At 35.1% G+C, this 20,323-nt stretch overlaps 1 long non-coding RNA gene across 1 annotated transcript in view; it reads right to left on the bottom strand.

The window, feature by feature from the left end:
• Positions 1–219: 219 nt before the first annotated feature.
• Positions 220–20,323, bottom strand: part of LOC112945558 — a 138,755-nt gene continuing 118,651 nt past the window's right edge. Inside the window, exon 3 of the long non-coding RNA XR_003249039.1 lies at positions 220–282. This is a non-coding gene — a long non-coding RNA (uncharacterized LOC112945558). The remainder of the gene's footprint in view (positions 283–20,323) is intronic.

Here is a 20,323-nt window from a genome sequence, read left to right as displayed (position 1 = left end):
ACTGGAAATACAGCAATCGAGTCAAGAAGAAATTATTGGTCCTTACCTGCTGGACTCTGCAGACGTAATGGCAATCAGAGGAGGAATCCTCAGTGGAAGAGTTGTGGGCCTTGGGTTAGCCTCAGGATCTGTCTTCTTATCCCAGTCAGCCTGTTCCAATTGCCTGAAAGCCAGCGGGGGAAGCTGGATGTTACGGCACGACAACCTCCGCACAAGATAGGGCTCCATTCCCTGCATTGAGTCTTCGTCCTCAGCGCTGCGATGCAGTGTTTCTTCAGAAACCTATGACGGAGGCCAAAAAAAAAATTCATGTAAAAAAATACCCATAATGTTAATTTGGTTTAACTTCTTAGGCATATTATTTAGAGTTAGCACAGTTACTGAGAAAACACAAAGTAAAAAAAATTAAAATGTCATATTTGTGGGAAAGAAAATATGTGGTAGATGGAAAGAGAATCATTTCTATTCTTTAGTTGATTTGGGATTTTAAAAGCAACATAATTAAGACACAGCTATCTACAATATGTATTTATACCTGGATGGTGACAAATACAGTCCATGCACATTAAACAAATTTCTGCTTGCTTCCCTACAAGTTGCCTATGTTTTGAGAGCCAAATTGATTTATTATCCTTTAAAAGATCTCTCCAACTCTTTCCTTTCTTCCTGGCACAGAATAATTTCATGCAAGCTGTGGTGACTACTTAAAACAACCAATGTATTCCATCAAAATGGTAAATAATCGAAACTTATGAAGGTCAAGCCACAAGGAAATCTCAAATGCAAACATTAGTAAACATTTTTTTAAAAAAACATTGAACATCTAAAACCCTGGTAAATCTCCAGGTTAAGGAAGAATGACAGTCAATCTATAAAAGAAAATCACAAATAATTTTGATATAAAGGGGGGAAAAATCTTCTGAAATATTATTGTAACTTCTAATAAACTGATCACCATGTTAAAAAAAAATCTCAGAACAATTTTTTTTTTAAGATCACATATAGTGGGAGGCTTTTTGTTATAATGAGGGGAAAAAAAGAATTCTTTTTCCTTCTTGTCTTATATAACATTGCATATCATTTCTTAATAAATTCCCCAGTGCAGACACCACTGTCTGAACCTACAGACTTGCTGACATTGTCATCAAGAAACCTGAGTTCTGAGTTAAGTCTAAAGATTTTCTATTCCAAGACTAATTATTATGAACATAACATATATAGACATATACTACTCCAAGAATATATAGTTATATTCTACTTCTTCCACAGTTCAGGCATCAATCGTCAAATCATTTGAGACTGAGACACTGAGCATTTGCTTCTGTCAAACTAGAGTTCACAAGTGTGGCATAGTATACATAATACACAAAATAAAGCAAGTTGGACACATATGTAAGGAAGGCTTTTTATTCTGTGCATACAGGGAAAGCCATTAATGCAACAACTTTCACAATGAGTAATATCAATAAGCTCAATTTATGCTCGGAGCTTGAGCAGATGTTGTGAGCAAACTATTTCTAATTAAATCTTTAATCAGAAAATCTAAATTCATAATATAACTATTTTTCTTAATCTAGCTGTATTTTTTTTAAAAAAAATAAGGATTAGAAAATGGCATGCATTAATGCACACCCTCTGAAGTAAATCAACAGCAAAATCAATCACTATAAAAATGCTACAAGAATTAATGCGTTATAGTCATCCAGGGAGTAGTATAACTTCAGGCTTGTATCTAAAGTGTGTGCATAGTGAATATTCAAGATAGATGAGCATGCTAAAAAATAAACATGAAATTAATTATAGCCCCTCAAGAAATGGAAAACATTGATATCAGAGCTAAAAATCATCTTTCACGTGAGGTTCTTTGATCCCCCTTTGTTACTGACAATATTAGCAGCTTTCAAAATACCAAAATCCTTGAACTGAATGCACTGAATTGGCACGTGGCTTGCTTTATGTGTGATAAGCAGGCTCGTATCCATCCTGCAGTCCACGGAAACCCCTCAGTCCTCCTCAGCCGGCTGGAGACCCAGCCACGCACTCCCTGGCCTCTGCGAGTGCTTCAGATGAACCCATCCAGTTGCTGAACCCCACACTCCTCTCCTAGCTTCATGGGGCTCATGCTGGCCCCATCCTCCACCATTTGGCATGTGGCTATTCTCCTTTGCTGAGTATCATCTGCATATTTGCAGGCAGTTTGCTCCCGTGTTTGATATCTCTCCATGCCATCATCCAAATTCCTGCTTGGTCATTTGCTGCCAAGCTTGACCATGCCAACATGTGACAATCACACAATATGAGCTCCAGTAGCAAAATCCCATGGAGACACTCGCTTACAGTACCTAGGTATCTCCATCTTTTTTTTAAGGAATGAATGGAACTGGAATTCTAACCACAATTTTCCAAGGCTTTGAACTTCTGAGAGAGAGCCTTGCCACAGCAAGGAGAGAGAAAAAAAAAAAGTGTTAGGAACAATACTGACACAAAGTAAGAGACATTTGATGATGTAAAGTTCTCCAAAGAAATGTCCAAATGGACTCTATAAATATACATATATATAAAGAACGAAATCCAGCATGCTGAGGGTAAAGATATTTCCCTTTGGACTCAGCATCTTTTTCAGTGCAAGGTCTATGAGAAAGTGAAAGAAATTCCAAGTAGTACCTTTATGTACCCTTGTAAAACAGATGGAGAAGAACATATATCTTCATCTAGATAATATTTGCTGCAGTAATACTGTATGAATGACAAGAAAACTACTAGCAAGTTTGATAGAAACAAAAATAGAATCCTTTAATTATAGAGAATCTAGTTACATGGTGATATAAAGAGTACTTTTATGAGCTCCTAACAAGATGGATAGAGGTAAACAACTGAGCATCTAAAGATGTAGAAGATCTGAATTTTCAGAAACGTAAGTCATATATGAAAAACAGTTGGTTTTGTCCATCTTCTCATTCCCTCTATACCACTTTCAGAAGCAGAAGTTTTTCTACAGGTCCTTGTGTTATTCATTGCATGAAAAGGGCACTTCCACCTTAATGAGTAGTTATTTAACATTTTATTTTCCCTCATTGTTAATTGTGACTATGTTACTTCGGACTACACAAGTTTTGTCTCAAACACACCTTTTTTTTTCCCTTATGGACTCTTTCTTAGGTGCTTGTCATCACAATAGCAAAGTGTTTCACAAGTGTTGATTTATTTTCATAAAATCAACAGAAGACATAAGAATGGCACTACACCTTTTTTATAGGCAAAAATCAGAGACACAATGAGATAAGCTGAAAAACAGTCGTTAATGTTGCATGATTTGGGAATCAGGACTTTCAGAACATGCCACATCAGCTTGCTCTTAATATGATGAGGCATATTTTCTCTGATTTTAATTTCCAGCAGTACAGCTAAACTTGTCTGCAGGCAACACTCCAACTTATGGTGGACATTCAGAAAAGGAGGAAAATTGGAAATGAACAAGTGTTTTTTAAGCAATTTATCTAGCATTATATAGTAGCACGAGGAGCAGAAGGAAGTAGTCTCTAGGGTAAGAGCCTATTATTTTAACTTTCACGCCACTGTTTTCTTCTTTTCAAATCTGCCAACATTTATGCTAAACATCTTTAACCTACTGCAACGAATGTGCAGAAGCCTATAGCTACCGTTACTGATTGTGCTAGCAGTTTTGGCCAGCACGCTTAGTTAGGCAGAAGTCTTGTCTAAGGAAATATGTAATCATGACATTAAAGTCTATCATACTAATTGTAATATATATAGTACCATATAAATATCATATAAAGGAGAAAGGGCACAAGTGAACCCTGCAGAGGTAATAACTTTGCCAATGTCTGACTTTCTACCTTAGTCATTTTTATTAAAAAAAAAAAAAAAGTAACATTTAATTTTCTTTCATTACCATTATGAGGAGTGACATTGACACTGGCTTCTTTCCTCAGGTTTATTTTAAGACTATCCACTCTCTTCTGGACCATGTAACAAGCTCTCATCCTTGGATGTTTTTATGTTTTCAGATGAGTATCATAGTTTTACATAAGACAAATATCCATACCAAAGTAGGCAGAGTATACATAGAATGAAGTTGCTTCTTGGTGAATAAGAACATATGTCAATGTTCCGTTCTTATCTGTCTGCACAAGAAGCAGATGCCAGATGTGCATGGTGCCCCAGGCTGCCCCTTGAGGTCAGAATCATCAGAGCTTTTTTTTTTCCCAAAGGTTTATTTCTCCAGTCCTTGGGAAAGTTTTCACAAGGATGACACAAATGCATCTCTGGCAAATGTCAAGTCTAGGGTCTACTTTGGGAGAGTATTCAATTATTTTGAAAGTTTCCTAGCAGCCTTCAATGAGTGAAAACAACCTCATTTTGTTTAGGAATAGAAGCGTCCTGGGTTAGAGCTGTGAAAACATCCTAAGAGAATGTTCACTTATATAGATAATTTTATCCAAGGTTGCAATTAAGGCCTTCCTCAGTTAAATGCAATTTAAAAATATATTTTATCACGGAAATGCCGAGCAAGCATAACACCACTAAACACTGCTATTAAAACAAAACTACCAAGAATGACAACCAAGTTTTGGGACAGCAAGTATCAGACATGCCACATAATATGCTTCAATATCATAATTCCTAAGCAGAATAAAACAACCCCAATAAACAATTCTGTTGTTGACATGGGAGAGAGTACACGAAGAAGAGAGTTCCTGTAAAGTATTTGTTAACATAATGAGTCAATAAGACATTTCATGATTTATTTATTTATTTTCAGGCTAGAAGTTTCAGAGACTTTCTGTTAATACTCATCCTGTCAACAATTAACTGAATTCCAGGACCAAACACCTTTGTAGCTACTAAGCAGCATTATGGCACAGGGCAATCTTCAGTTTGGGTTGTTTTGCTTCCTTATTTCATTTCTTCTTTAAGTTCCTTTGCTAGCACGCTGAATCATTAGCTGGCTAAGTTACTATTCATGACACCTTTTGCTAGCCTTCTAATTAGCAGGTATATTTGTTAGTTCTTATCGGTAATTGCTCATTAGCAGTCATGGATTGTCAAGCAGCAAGAACTGATTGCAATCTAAGGAATAAAAGTCAGTCACTTGTCACAAGAGTGCTAGAAAATAAAAACAGTCTGAGAGAACTGAAAAGCAAATGGCCTCAGCATAGCAAATATGGTCTGCTTTTTGCTGCAGTTTCTCTTCAGGCCTCTCAATATGCTTAACAAGATTATATATTCGCCATCAACCCTAGTTCTGCTTTGAAAAACATTTTTTTAGAAGTTTGGCAGTGTGCATCTCTAATGAAGTGGTTTTATACTGCCTGCTCTTGAGTCATCTGTACCAGCCCGCCCTGGCACACCCTCCTGTCCTTTCCCATCTGCTGCTCCATCTCGTCACATAGATCAAATGACTGCTGACATCCTGACATTTATCCGCTCTTCCAAGAACAAATAAGGATTCCAAGTGGTTAAACACAAACACTGCTGTCACTTTGCTAACAGCTTCGACATGCCAGCACTGCATTGTGTTCTTCAGCTGGGAGAACAGGTACAGCTGCTTAATGCTGTGCCTGCCCTTGTATTACCATGTCACCACATACCTTGTTCCCACTCAACAGTAGAATTAATCAAGACAGAAGCTAAAATAGCAGGAAAAACTGATCACCTCAGTTTGTTTATTTGCAGCCCAGAGGCATGCTACGTGCTAAAGAGCCAGAGGCCACACCAGAAATTTATTCTGGAGGTTTGACACATGAGGGAAACCGGTTCTGCTAATGAATGATGGGGTTGTTTCTAGCCCACCTACAGGACAACCTCTTGACTCAGCTCAAGGGTTTGCCTGAGTCAGAAAAAAAAATCATCTCTAATAATTCAACCTGCTTCTGTACAACTCATTCTCTCATTTGCACCAAAATATGTCAAGCAAAATGCCCAAATATTTGTTTTATATGTTTACTTGGAAGAAGGATTTATTATTTTATGTTTTACCAAAAGCTGACATAGCAGTATTTATGATAACTTATAGCATCAAAATAGTTCATACAAAAAGATAGTGGGTGGGCACTGTCCTGTTTTCAATGCCAGTATCAGTCACAGAGAACAGATGCTGGGGTGAGAGTCTTCATATCTGATCCTCTCCTCAGCTTTACTATAGATGTTCTTCAATACACTGGCAACTTTCTTATCATCACCATGTCTCAGCTTCTATATTTCAAAAACTGCTGTAATAATTCTTGTCCAGCTATGAGTCTGATGAGATCTACTAGCATTGTTTATTAGCACAGCCATTTAGATCCAGACCAAATCCACTGCTTCCTTCAGGCAATTCTGTACTTCTCATTCCTACATATTTTCCACTGCTTTTTCTCCAATGATTTTCTGCACATTAGCACTTTGAAAATGTAACTGAAGAAAACTATCAAATCAGTAAAAAAAATCTTGCTCTTAGATTCTTTTAAACTTTTTATTAAAAAAATAACAGAACCTGTATTATTCACACACCATTTCAGTGCTGCCTTTCACTGTGACTAGATTCATTGCTGTTCATTATTTGCACTAGGAAAAAAAAAAAAGCAATGATGAGTCATACCCTTAATCTCATAGCTAAATAAAAACTCCTATAAAATCAGACAATTCTTTCCCTCTTTTGTCTATGATGCAAATATGTTTAGTGGAAAAAACTCTAAAACACTGTCAGACTAAATCTATTGCTATATCTTTAATCTGGTAATTTGAAATAAATCTTCAATTAAAAAGCGATTATGTATCTAAGCACAAGTTAAAAGGTACTGAAGTACAATTCTTAGCAATAGTAATTAGATGGAGATGGTGGAATGGTGCAAAAAGCACCCATATTTATTTCAGCTTTCTATTTAGAAAGTGGAAAAATATTTATTCAGAGAAAATGAAGAGTAGGTATTTTCTAGATCACTAGTAAAGGTAATTTCCTAAGATGAAAATTGATCAGATCAAATGATTTCCAAAGAATAGTCCTTAAAAAAGTTGACAGTCTCTCTTTGCTTAGTTAGCAACAATAGATCTTGGAAAGAAAAGCAAGCCCTAAATGACTGGAATAATGCATATTCTAGGACAGCAAATTAGATAGCTTGGATTCCAAAAGAAACAAAAGGAAAGAAACCATACTAATGTAGAGAAATAAATTATTTTAATATAAAGACATAAGAATAATCCAATGAATCTGCCTTCATAGAAAATAGACCATCTCAAACAAATCTTTTTGGTTTGGTTATACATGGAAAAGATATTTTTTTAAGGCATTGATATAGAACTAGCGGCAAAAATAGTGCTACAGGAATGTAACTGTCTGGGAGGCAGATACCTTGTGAACATATCACAGAACTTTCAGGTTTCCAGCTCCAATTACATGGAGTTTTAGACTCCTTGGTTTAGCAAAATGATCTGAGCTCTAGTTCAGGTGGGGACTCCTTGGTCCTGAGCTTTATCCTCAGATAGGTCTTTCCCAAAGGTAAAAAATAATTCAGGATTCCATGCTCAGGACCATGCATTTTCAGTGTCCTCAGCTCTCAGTTGAGGCATTGATAGATTAGAAGGTCTTTCCTGCACTTCTTCAATCACGTTTTCCTCTAATAGCCTTTTTTTTTTTTTTTTTTTAATTTTAGAGTCTGTTCATCTGACAGTGTAAGATTTCTGAAAGCATTAACAGGATGTCCACAGATGCTCAGCAAAGAAAGAAAGAAAGAAAAATCCAAAAGCTAAAACTGAGAAAAACAAACACATGCACACAAAAAAACAAAGCAAGTTACTCAGAACCCCAGTGACACCACATACAGTTTCAAATTTCAGATCAGTTCATGTAGGAGCTCATGCTAACAGTATTGAATTCTGTTACTCATAAAATGAAGAAAAGCAGGTATACGGATTTAGATTTTGTGGGCTTTACTAAAGCAGAACTACACTAACTTCAGCTTCAAGATGTACTGTCAATTGTGTGGGAGGATCTCATTCAGAAATAATCTGAAAGCCTGTGGCATTCCAAAACTGAACTATGAACATGTGTATAAGGCAGCTGCTGACATACTTATCCAAATGTTCCCAAAATGGCTATGCAAGATTCAGCCTATTAATGGCAATTGAAAAATCAAGAGATAATGGCTCGGCAACGCAAGTCCTGTTGTTTGGTATCTTTCTTAAAACAAAACAAAAATAAAAGCAACTCATTTCCTGGAGTTCCCAAGCTAAGTGTATTGGGGTAGACTGTCCTCAGCAGTATGGGAAGCAGGTTGAAATGAAAACATGGAAAAAATAGACTTCTCAAAATTGGGAAATACTTTTTCAGTTACTTTCAATAAGGAAAAGAGTTATGTGGCATCACAGATATCAGATCTTTCCAGATGAATGAAAGCTTTAAAGCTTCAATTTAAAGCTTTAAAAATAAAGCTTTATTTAGGATTAGTTGCGGAGAGAAATCAGGGTTGTACAGAGAAACTTGACAAAAACCTAAGATCAATACCTTTCTTTCCATTGTTAAACAGTTGCCTGGGCACTTCAACAAGTGCTGGACAGTTATGCTTAAACTGATCTAGTTCAACATCTGAAAACAAGGATATTCATTAATAACGGTATTTCAAAAAATGTCCCAAATGATGGCCGTGATATTACAAGTACATAGCAAAAAAAATGGAGCTTGACTGTATGACATGTTTTTACCATAGTAAAGTCCTGGACAGAAGTTTTTCCTTGTCAATTGTTTCCCAAAAGAGAAAAGTTATCCTTTCTCAACCCTACTCAAGACATGGCTCTGAGTACAAACCTTTTTTTTCCACAAGTCTTCCCCTCCAAGTTTTCAACACCAAGAAAGAAGATCCATAGCAGCTCATGAAGTCATTCAGACACATAACCTCTAATCCAGCTTCAGTCTTACTATACTTTCAGTTTGTGTTTTAATATTTTTCAAGCTTACGCATTCACAAGTTAGCAAATTCAAATCCTTCTCAGTTGAATATTGAGAAACTATTAGATATTAGCCATTGATTAAGATTAAAATTAAAAAGAATCTGATAAACATCTAGTAAGCTTCAGACTTCACGACCCAAGATGGTCTTCTTTAACTTCAAGGATATGTCATTGTAAATATGTATTTACATTGGACTTACATACTGCTTTCCCAACGTTTAAAAACACCTTTAGTACATCTCCAAGAGTACGGTTAGATTTTACTGGCATGAAGATCTCATAGGATTGAATCTTCCTTACCACCTTGCATAAGATAAGGTATTTGCCTTTCTTACACAGGCTATAAAGAAGTTTCATACAAACAATTTCTAATATCAAGCTTTTAAGAATGTAGTCTCCCAATCATTCAACTATTATTTGCTATCACATGTAAAAAGCATGCCAAGTTGATTTCTTTCCAGTCATTGATATGATTTCATTTCATCAGTTCTAAGTATCTTTGTTTTTGAACAAAAAAGATAAAAGTATTAATATTTCTGAAAAAAATCAAAGATCTGGTAGATCCATTGACCAATAATAATGTTTTACAGGAACTAATACATAAACTAGAACCCATTAAGGGTTCTAATTAAGTCATCAACTCATTAAGAGGATATTTCCAGTTTAAGACTAATAAACACAAAACAGTCAAATAATCATCAATAAGATAACCATACAGGTTTCTCGATGGGTGTATTACATATACCTCATGTTTTATACCAGATGCTCCTGTATAGAGAGAAATACTGAATCTTTAATAGTAGCATTTACTGTGCACATATGTGAGTACTTTCACATGACGTACAAAAAAATATAGATATTATATCTTCTGCAGAAACATGTTTAGCAATGGAAATGAATGAGCATGTTCAACCAATTCATTGCTTAACTGTCCATCCTCCAGCACTTCACAGACTCTCCTGAAAGACGGATTTCACATCAAGCTGTTGATGTGAAAGAGAAAATATTTTACTAATTTACCTTGTTGGAGCTAATCAAGACACACAGAGTACACACACAGACACACACACACACAAAAGCTTATCAGCCCTCATTGTTCATTATTTCATTGCTTGGTATCCGTCATACTTTTTTGTCTTTTTTCTCTTTGGAAATAAAGACAAACTCACAAAAGGCATATTAGGTGTCAATTATGAAAGAAAGCAGGTACACTGTAACATTATTACTATAATTCAATAAATGACTGCTCAGCAAACAGAACAAGTGGTCACAAAGTACTACTGACTACTCAGAAATGCAGAGTAAAATATTTTAACCTAATCTCAGTGAAATAAGTTTTCTATTTGTTTTCCATTGACTACAGATGTGTATTTTGCTGGTTGTTTCCACCTTGATTACTAAACTTATACTAGTAAACTCTTATTTTGCAGTAAAATTGTATGACTGAGTTTTGTAGGTCATTCACACATTTGAGAAAATCTCACTCCTCAAACTTGCAACAACTAATAATTTTTGACAATATCTCCATCACCTGGACAAGACACTAGAACGTTCCATTTTCTGGAACAAAAGCTTCCTGGCTAAAGAAAGAATTAATAAATAGTATAAATTTCCACTTCAGCAAGTGATAAGTGAAACTAGTTCCATAGTCATCTATTATAATTGATAGAAAATGAGTTCCCCGGGCTAAAGAAACATCTCATGGTTGAAAAGCTACAGATTCTCTTCCAAAGGTGAGTTTTACTGAAATCTGTTTTGCAATCTACCTGTCCCAAACTCCCTTGAGTTAACAAAGTAGTTTCTCCACTTCCCTTGGTATGCAGATGACAGGTAACACTGCCTGTCACAAGTCTGTAGAAGGCAGTATCACGCTTCCCACAAAGGATCTCTTCCAGTGTTGTGAAACTACAAGTTGATCCTTGCACAAGGATGGTTTCTGGGTTAACATGATTCTTTATTCTCTCTCTGTGAGTGGAGCTGAATAATCTAATAAGTTTCCTAACTAGTATGAGAGATAAATTTCAGAGGAATAGGAGCTAAATAGGATAAAATCTCATATTATTCAAAAGGAAGCTTTAGAGAAGACTAACTCTGAAAAATGGTGTAATAGAGTGAATTACTACTTTGAACAGAGGCCTCCAGTTGCACTAATAGGAAGAAACATTAGACTCAGATCTAGGCATAATCTAGCTCAGTTACTTCCCCCTAGTAATTAGCTATTATTAAAGTAGCCATTGTGCTGGGATGATGAAAACATCCTAAGATCCATGAATAAGGAACAAAACATAAAATATGCCTCAGGAAAAAATAGAACAGAACAGAACAGAACAAAACAAAACAAAATAAAATAAAATTTTTGTAAAATTCCTGTTCTAGGAACTTGCATTAAACACACTTTTGTAAAATTTTAAATTTGGGTACATTTTAGCAGGCTGTAAAAACCAGGATATGCCAAAGTTCAAATGGGTAGATGCTTAAAGAAAAATACATTTGGAGACAGTCAAACTGATAAAACAATCTTCTATAACACTGTATGTTAACAAGATTTCCTGCATGAGGTTAAACTGTAAGTAAAGGAACCTAGGAAATAATTTTGTATAGATCAAAACTAAAATTTCAAGGCTCTTTTCAAACATACTATTTTATTTTAAAAGGCTTACAATCAGGGAAATGTCTACCTTGAAACAAACCTTCTGTTACCTAAAAGGGAGAAACAGTTCATTTTAAGTTGTTTTTAAATCAAGATAATAAACCTGAATATCTGCAATTTTGGAAGCATGAACATAGCCTCAAAACATGGATTATACATGCTTCATTTTATCAAGAAAGGTATTTCTCCATTTTACACTACAAATAAGTATGTCACGGCAGCTTTTGAATTCTTCATTGAAACTATATGCCAAGGTACAAAAGCCAAGTCCTTTTAATTCAGAAAGATTAGACTGCTTTGTGAGCACTGACTAGGGATCTTTATTGTTTACTAGCGATGACTTAAATTTTATCAGGAGATTCTATTTACATGCCATAGAAAACAATCCACACCAAAAATCACTATCCAGAATAAAAGCCCACCTTAAATGCTACAGTAAATCAGATATATTTGCTACCATAACAGTTTCTTTGCCTTCTTGTACCCAGGGAAGGATGGTCATACAGGTTAATATTAATATTAGACCTAGCTCACCATCCTCTCTAATGATAGCTACTACTTTCTGTCAGCCAACAGATCTAAGATTTCCTTTGCTATGAGTTGCATTTCGACTGCTGTATTTAACAGTCACCAATTGTCACTTGTTCCATGACTTCAATATTCCTGGTAATTCCTTCACTTTCCATTCCTTTCCTGGTAATTCCTCATATTCTATTTGATTTGTTTGACAATTGCTGAGTGTTGAGTTGTTTTTTTTCCAGAGAAATATCCACAGTAACATCAAGATCTTTTTCCTGAGTTGAAATAAATCACTAATATGAATGCATATGCCCTTATTATGTATGTATATTTAGGGCTATTTTTCCTATACGTATTTGTCAGTATTTATCAATATTGTTAAGCAAAATAGAGAATCTTCGAAATACCTTAGCAGCAATTCATGTGGAACTACTATCTGAAAGGAGCTTAAATCAATTACTTCAGCAAATGAGGTATCCTTTGTTTCTCAAAGAATTCTCTTGTACAAAAGGTACCTAGTGAGCATTCAGTCAAAGAATATGGAAAAGTCCCTGACAAAGAGTCCTGGTTTGTACCTAGAGGTTTGGAAAAAAAGTTATAAAGAGAAATAGCAAAGCAAGGCAGTTCTATTTCTTATTCTCAGGTCAGTAGGGAAATAAAACGTCTACAATTGTATTTGGAAAGATTTTGTGCACTGCTAGTAGTGCAGTGTAGAATGACAGACTGGGAAATCATTTGCAATTGATTTCCTACAGAATTATCTACAATCTGACAGGAAACAGCATTGCATTTTTGTTTTGTTTTGTTTCTGAAACATTAGCTAACATGGGAATTCAGATCAATTAGATACTTATATTCTAGTATTCTTATATTAGATTCTTATATTCTAGTAAGTGATAAAGAGGAACAAACATTATGGTGCGTAACTGTAAAAATATAGATTGTTTATATGTAAGAAACATAAGCAGTAGGTACAACATAATGAAATCAGAAATGCATAATGGTTCTTTTGTTAGTGTAAGTCAAGATTTATTTAAAAAAAAACAGAAAACTTGCATCAATTAGCCAAATGTTAATTGCTGATCAAAAAGGCCTACAGAACCTACTGCTTCAGTATAAGTACACAAGGAGTTCTCCTAAAGACATCTGTGACAATTATAAAAGCATTTTAATATCTAAATAGTCAAAATAGATAAGACAGAAAGGAAAAAAAGAAAAAAGGAGATGAAATGGAAATTTAAATCCATTTTGACTGTGCAGTAAAATTCCCATCATTCATATTTATTCAAGTCTATGAATAAACCCAGGAATATGATTTTATTTCTATAATATTCTTCTCTCTACAAATTCTTTCCTTCATTGCAATCAATATACATCTCAAATACAGTTTAAATCTGGCACGGTCATCTACACATAAAAATCCCTGATCTGAGCTGAATAACAATTTAAGCTCAGTTCAGCTGAACTGCTAGGTGTAAGGATAGAGATTCAAGCATTAATAACCTTTAAGCTCTTAATCTTAGCGGGGGGAACTATAGGGCTGCCACATCCCTGCATTCACACATGGGATTATTATTGCTTGACTTAATTCAATTATAACTCAGGCTAAACTTGCAGTAAAAACACTTCCATAACCTGGACATCATATTGACATTTTACATAAGATTGCACTAGTGCACTTCCAAAGAAAACATATGCCATCAGAGTTGAATAGGAAATTGTTTTTCCACCCTAACAAACTGTTCAACTTTAAAAAATGTTCCTTTTCTATATCAGCTGGAAATACTTTAACAAAAAGCAAAAAGCCAGAGATATATGTATTCCCATACACCAGAATCAGCAGCCCAGGACAAAGTTCAGCTTCTTGGAATGCAAGTCTCAGCTCCCTTAGGTTCATATTAGGCCTTTCTTGGTCCTCTCAGATGGACATCATTAAGCAAGTGAATGTGCTTGGGTAGGTCTTTCTCAGCCTTTTCCTCCTGAACCTGATCTTACCCTGCAAAGTTACTTGCAGTGGGAGAGACCCTTTGTGTGAGCAGGTAAGTTTAAGACCATCTTAAACTAACCTGTTGTGTTAGACATTCCTATGAAGAACAGAGAAGAAAAGAACAAACCTCTTTTGACCAGAAATCCAATTCTGTATTCAGAACAACGCCCATCAGAACTGGTACGTTTGTACAAAAAGTTTCAATTTTGACAAATTGCTTTTTCTAATAATGAATCTTACAAAACCTTGAACACACACCCTTGAACACAGTCAGTGTCTGCACAATAATAAAAAGAAAGTGCTTTAACACTGATCATGCTCTGCTGCAGAGTACCTTATCACTTCTGTATGTTTATGTAAGCAACTCAGGAAGACACAAGTAGTCCCTCTTTGCCTACAAAATGTTTCATGCAGCATCTAGAGTAAGACCAGAGACAATGATTCAGCAACTACTTCTGCTGTAGTAATTTTGAACAGAAAAAAAAAGATTATTTTTTCTTTTGAGTAGAATTACCTAAGGAGGCAATAAGCAAACAGTATATTGCTGGTTAAAAATAATTTTCTAAGAGCAGTAGGTATATCTGAACATTTTCTTAACCTGTCATACAGAGGTTCAAAAGACATACTACCTTGTAGTTTTGACATACTGGCTTGGGCATCAAAAAGTAAAAAGGTTTGATCATATTAGAAGGCACTGTAGAAGCTGGTCTTCTAACATGTATGTAAGCAGGACTGAAACAGTGCTATAGTGAGTGAGGCACTGGATTTCAATGCAGTAGGTAAATCCAGCCATGAACCTCTACCATGGCAGCAGAACTTTGTGTGGTCACAGCAAAAACATTCCCGTCCTCCAGTCAGTCAATATTGGATGGAGGGAACTGGATCTAGGATGCATATTTGCAAGCACCAGTAAACCCACCCTCTACTTCACTATATTGCATGTGTTAAGAGACCAAAACGTGGAAAGAAAGAAAAAGTAGAAAATATAATACACCAGTTCTTGACTTTCGTGCAGTACAGGAACAGCAGCACTTTAACAGGACAGTCTGAAGAGCAGTGGGAAACCCTCACTTGCGCTTCAGTGTCCCTTCCTCCTGCCTGGTTACTCAGAATCATCAAAGGCATGGGATAGAACAAGAGGAGAAATGGATTTCTCCCTGAATAATACAGAGATATCCTGTAATGACACAGTTATGCTGCAAGTATGTAACTAGGAAAGCAGAGTACGGTCACTCCTGTATGGAAAAAATGGGTTCCAGTTTGTGTATTATGCTAAGTTTGTGTATTAAGCAGCTCCGTTACCAAATAGCACTGCTACTTTAACGTATCAAGATAATAATATTTATCATCATTTTAGGTTATATTTTAATATTTTGCATTGTATTAAAAATAATTGTATATATATATATATACACACGCACACACACACACACATATACACTAGCATCTCCTGGAAAAAGTACCATACTTTTTAGAGATGATTGATAGCTATTTTCTGAATAATCTCTTTTGGTTCCTTGGGATTTGCATAAAAATTTTAATAATCCTTCTTTTTAGGCACCCATGCATATGTCACACTTCTCTTTGCTTCTAATTTATATCTTGCTTCTGAGGTTCCCTCAAACTGAAATGAAACAGCCTACCCCCGTTGGAAATCTGTACAATTTTTCTCTACTGCAGATCTTTTTCCCCATATTATTCTCTGTGCTGATATTCTGAAATCCAAAGCAATGTAACAGATGAGTCATCTTCAGCTATCAGACACTTATCTATTCACTTTTTGAATTTTCAGGTCCTTTATTTGAAATTTACACTCGGTCTCCAGTTTCATCTTAATTCATATTTTACATTATCTCTAGGTGATTTTTTTTTTCCATTTGCATGATTAAATTACCTGCACTTTATTAGAGTTTTTAGCTAGACTACAGCACTAGATTTATTACCTAAAATCATGAACATGAAGAGTTGTTATTATTTATGACAGCCAAATCATTCATCTGCATTCATATTTCTGTCTTTAGGGTGTGGGAGTACTCCAAAGATACCCTTATCACTAGACAAGCCTGCTGTTTCTTCTGTATCCATGTTCATCTTTTGACTTTTTCATGGGAGAACAGGCTGTTCTGTTCTGAATCGGCTGCCGCATGCAAGCACCTCTCACTCTTATTTTGTCTACGCATTGAACATTGCTCGCTCTCTATAAAAATGGCAAATAAACCTGCACTTCCTGAGCTTTATTTAAGGTATGAGAAAATACATATATATATTCCATTTTTCATGCCCTCTGTCTTGTCTCCTGTAAAAATTAGTGGCACTCCTTCTTCACTTACATAATTTAATAGACAAGATTTTTTTCCAGCTCCCACAGTAAATATTCTGTGGGAGTAAGTCTTATACACTCAAAATTATTTTGTCACATATCAGTGAATCCTTAAGATTAGCAAAATTACACCTTACTGCCAGTGTTTGAAATCTGTGACATTCCAGAAAATATTTTCTTTTCACTTTTTTTTATTGTGAAAATTTCTCTCTTCACTATTTTACTCTCTGTTGGGGTTAAACCTTTTATGATTTTACCCAGATTTGTCATGCTTGCTCTTTGCTTCATTTCAAATTGAACAGTGCAATGCTATTTCTCATAAGAGGGTGAGGCATAATATTTCTTTTCTTTCCTACACAGCAGTATTGACTCACTACAATCTGAATATTTCCTCTATGTTCTTTACATATAGAAGTTTTTTTTTAAATTACAATTTAATTCCTTTAGGGTATTTTTGTTGTTATTTCTGCTTAACTACTTCTATGGATTTTTCTGGTCATAATTTTCTTACAACATTTTTATTCTCCATCTGCTTCCATCTAAATTATAGGAATGTTGCACATTTTCTTTTTAATTGCTAGCCACAGTCTTTGATAAGCTTAGCTTATCAGACAAAGAGATTTTAACTCTTTCCATCACTGCAATAATTTTGTTCATTTTCTCCTGCTAGCTTTGGTATCTCGTTTTGGAACGAACTTCCCTATATCACTAAACAACCAAGCTGATAGCAAGAATTTGAAAGTGGTCAGATAACACCAGCTACCTTAAGGTCACAGAGCCTCCATCCAGCCTTTCCTGATGCTTGCATCACTGAAGATGATGAAAATGCCATTGCAGGAAAAGGATGTGCACAGGACCCACGAAAACAGGTCTTAACGCCTCTCACCTTCATAGAGCTCTATGCACAGATGAACCCCATGAATTTGACACTTACCTCTGCTTAAGACAAGTTGCATATACAGATAAGGAAAGTCTTATGCGTCTCAGACCTCAACCTTTTGCCCATTTTTCTAGACTGAATGTCAATTCCTTTCAGTCCAGGGATTGTTTTAGTAAGTGGGAAAACTCTACTAACCACCAGCAGGTATGACGCTTTTTCTGAGAGAAGCAGAACATGAGGACTTTTCCCTCTTGAACATAGATTCTCTGAAGGCAGAAATGAGAGAACATGAAGAAGAAGAAAATTCCATTAAACTTCAACAAAAATAACTCAGTGCCCAACCCATTTCTCTCACCTTGTATAACAATAACCACAGCACATACTGTCATACATCTGCAAAACCAGAAAGTGGGCAGATTCTTGCATTCCTAGTACATCACACTGGCATCACGTGGCGGCCTTTCTTGTCTTTCTTTCTTTTTAAAAAAAAAACAAACTAAAAATTAAATCCAAATTCATATAAGTAAATACCAGTACAATTCTGCCTTAATCAAATATCAAATATCAAATATCATAGATCAAATCCATCTATGATAAAGCATACTTTGACGAGGATTAATGTACTAATATTGTAACTGTTCTACTGTATTTGCCTTGCTATACCTCTTCTAGGCCTGGACACACACCTAATTTTTATTAAACCAAGATGATCAAGACCACAATACACCGAACATGAACCACAACGACACAGAAGAAACTCATGTGGATCCAGTCAAGCTGAATGCAAACTGGAAATGGGTTTGCAAGTCTCTGCTTTATTTTGAAGTACTAGCAATAAGCCCTGATCATACTGTTACATAAATTTATATAGTTGTTCATCTTTTACTCCGATATTCCTGAACTTTAAAGATGGAGTGACTACAAGGTAATTGTATAGCAAATTCAGAAAAGACAGATCTATTTGGTTGTTATAAAACATTAGAAAAGTACATGTTTCAAGGTAAAGCCCTTTTTAATAAATATTCATTTAATCAAAATTTAACTAATTTCTCTACAAAGTTAACATCTAAATATTAACTAAATATCTAAATGCGTCTATATTGCAGAAGCCTGTATACCTTTTCAAGAAAAACATAAACTTAGGAGAAAAAAATAATTATAGTTAGTTGTTCTTAAAGCATGTTCTCATAGTTTAGGAAGTTAATGAAGGACTTATGAGAATAAGCTTATGTCTGATCACATTATAACAAAGCACAAAATCTTCCCCTGAAGCTTTACACAAATATTGTTTTGTGGTTACAAACCACAATATATACCGCTGAAAAGTCATTGTCTTATTCTGGGATGTACATAGTACACTCAGAAGAAATCTTATCTCTCCTTTAGAAAAATATACAAAATAAACTCACTGTAAGTAACTGGTAGTTAATAAATCAAACTTAAAATGATATATACTATTCAAGTAGTAAATATTAATTATATTCAGTATTCAACATAATGTGTTCTGCATTTTTTTTTCCTTCAAGACATGTACTGGTCAAATAAGTTCCATATGATTTTAAGTAGTAAACCCACAAAAATAGTTAGACAAGTTGTCATTTACTAGGCACATTGCTCTATATACTGTCTACAGAATTCTTTGAAAGCTAGAATAATGAATGTAAACATCTGGCGTAGGAAAAAGATAAATACTCAAAAAAAAAAAAAAAAAAAAANAAAAAAAAAAAAAAAAAAAAAGCGTTATCCTTGCCAACATCAAGCTTGTTTCTTAGACAATAGCAAGTAAATCTACCTTCGGCCCTACAGTAATGTCGATATTGTAAAATTCTATAAATAAATTATTAGTCATATTATCAAAGGATACAAGGAAGATTCCTCTTCCTAAAAAAGAAAAAGGCCATGAATCCCTTTGTTCTTCTCTCTGTTTAATGAGCACCTTTGTAGTACTTTGCACTCAAGGTTTTTTTCTTACTCCTGCACTCTTTATAAGAACTAGAAATTACTTTTCCTAATATAGAGCAGTCATGTTTGTGCACTCGTATTATCCTCAGTACCTGAAGTTTTGATAAAAACATTAGCAGGAGATTCATGATATAACTGCAATACTAATTACTTGATGACATGTACTCTGACAAGAGATTTCAGCAACTCATTCAAGCAGTCTTTGTAAGTTATAACAGTTGAGAACTCTTGATGAGTTCTGGTTTCATTCACATTGTCATTCAAAACTGCAAAGTACAAAATGCAGCACAAACTGTCAATCTAGAGTGGTCTACCCAAGGCGCTCCTTTCCAGGGAATTCACAATTTCTTGGGCAAGACTTACCCTGAAAGCATCACCCTGAGGTGGAACACAGCTTTCTAACACAAGCAGTGAGCAACATCTCTATATGCAATGAGACGGTACCTTACTGACAAGCCACCTGGCTTCAGGAGACAAGAGCAATCACCCACAAACCGTTCCATTTTCTAAAAGTGAGCACTTCCCAGGTCGGTCATGACAGCAAGGTGTTAATGAATACATGAGGGCAACAGCCTACGCTCTGCTTCCAGAAGTGTGAAGAGAATGGTAATTTGATAAAAAACATAACACTTTTACTAGGAGCATGCTTCCAAGTTCACACCTGCAAACCTCCTTGCACATCTTGCTAAAGGAGAGAAAGCAGCCATCATGCTAGATAGTCACAAAAGTTTACATCATAGCCATCTCACAGCATATATTCATTCAAAAATGTTCCAGTAAGCAGAATTAGCAGATTTTCTGTTTGTTTATGCTGTTTTTTTAGTTTGCTTTATTTTAGTTTTCTAATTTTTTTTCCTTTTTTTTTTTTTTTTTTTTTTTTAAGAAGAAGTTTACCCTAATAAAAGAAAAATTCAGCACAAGAATCTTACCATCGAGAATCAAAAGACATTGAAGTTTGCACTTTAAGGATAAAATCAGCCCTCTTATGGGTGGAGAAATAGACTGTAAGTTCCAATCCTGCAAAACATATTATATCAACAGATAGCCATACTCACTATA

This window comes from Nothoprocta perdicaria, unplaced genomic scaffold (genome assembly GCF_003342845.1).
Source record: "Nothoprocta perdicaria isolate Ctin4 unplaced genomic scaffold, notPer1 scaffold_1, whole genome shotgun sequence".
Taxonomy (NCBI): domain Eukaryota; kingdom Metazoa; phylum Chordata; class Aves; order Tinamiformes; family Tinamidae; genus Nothoprocta; species Nothoprocta perdicaria.
Note: the sequence above shows the minus strand (reverse complement) of the source record. Positions and strands in the feature narration are given on the sequence as shown.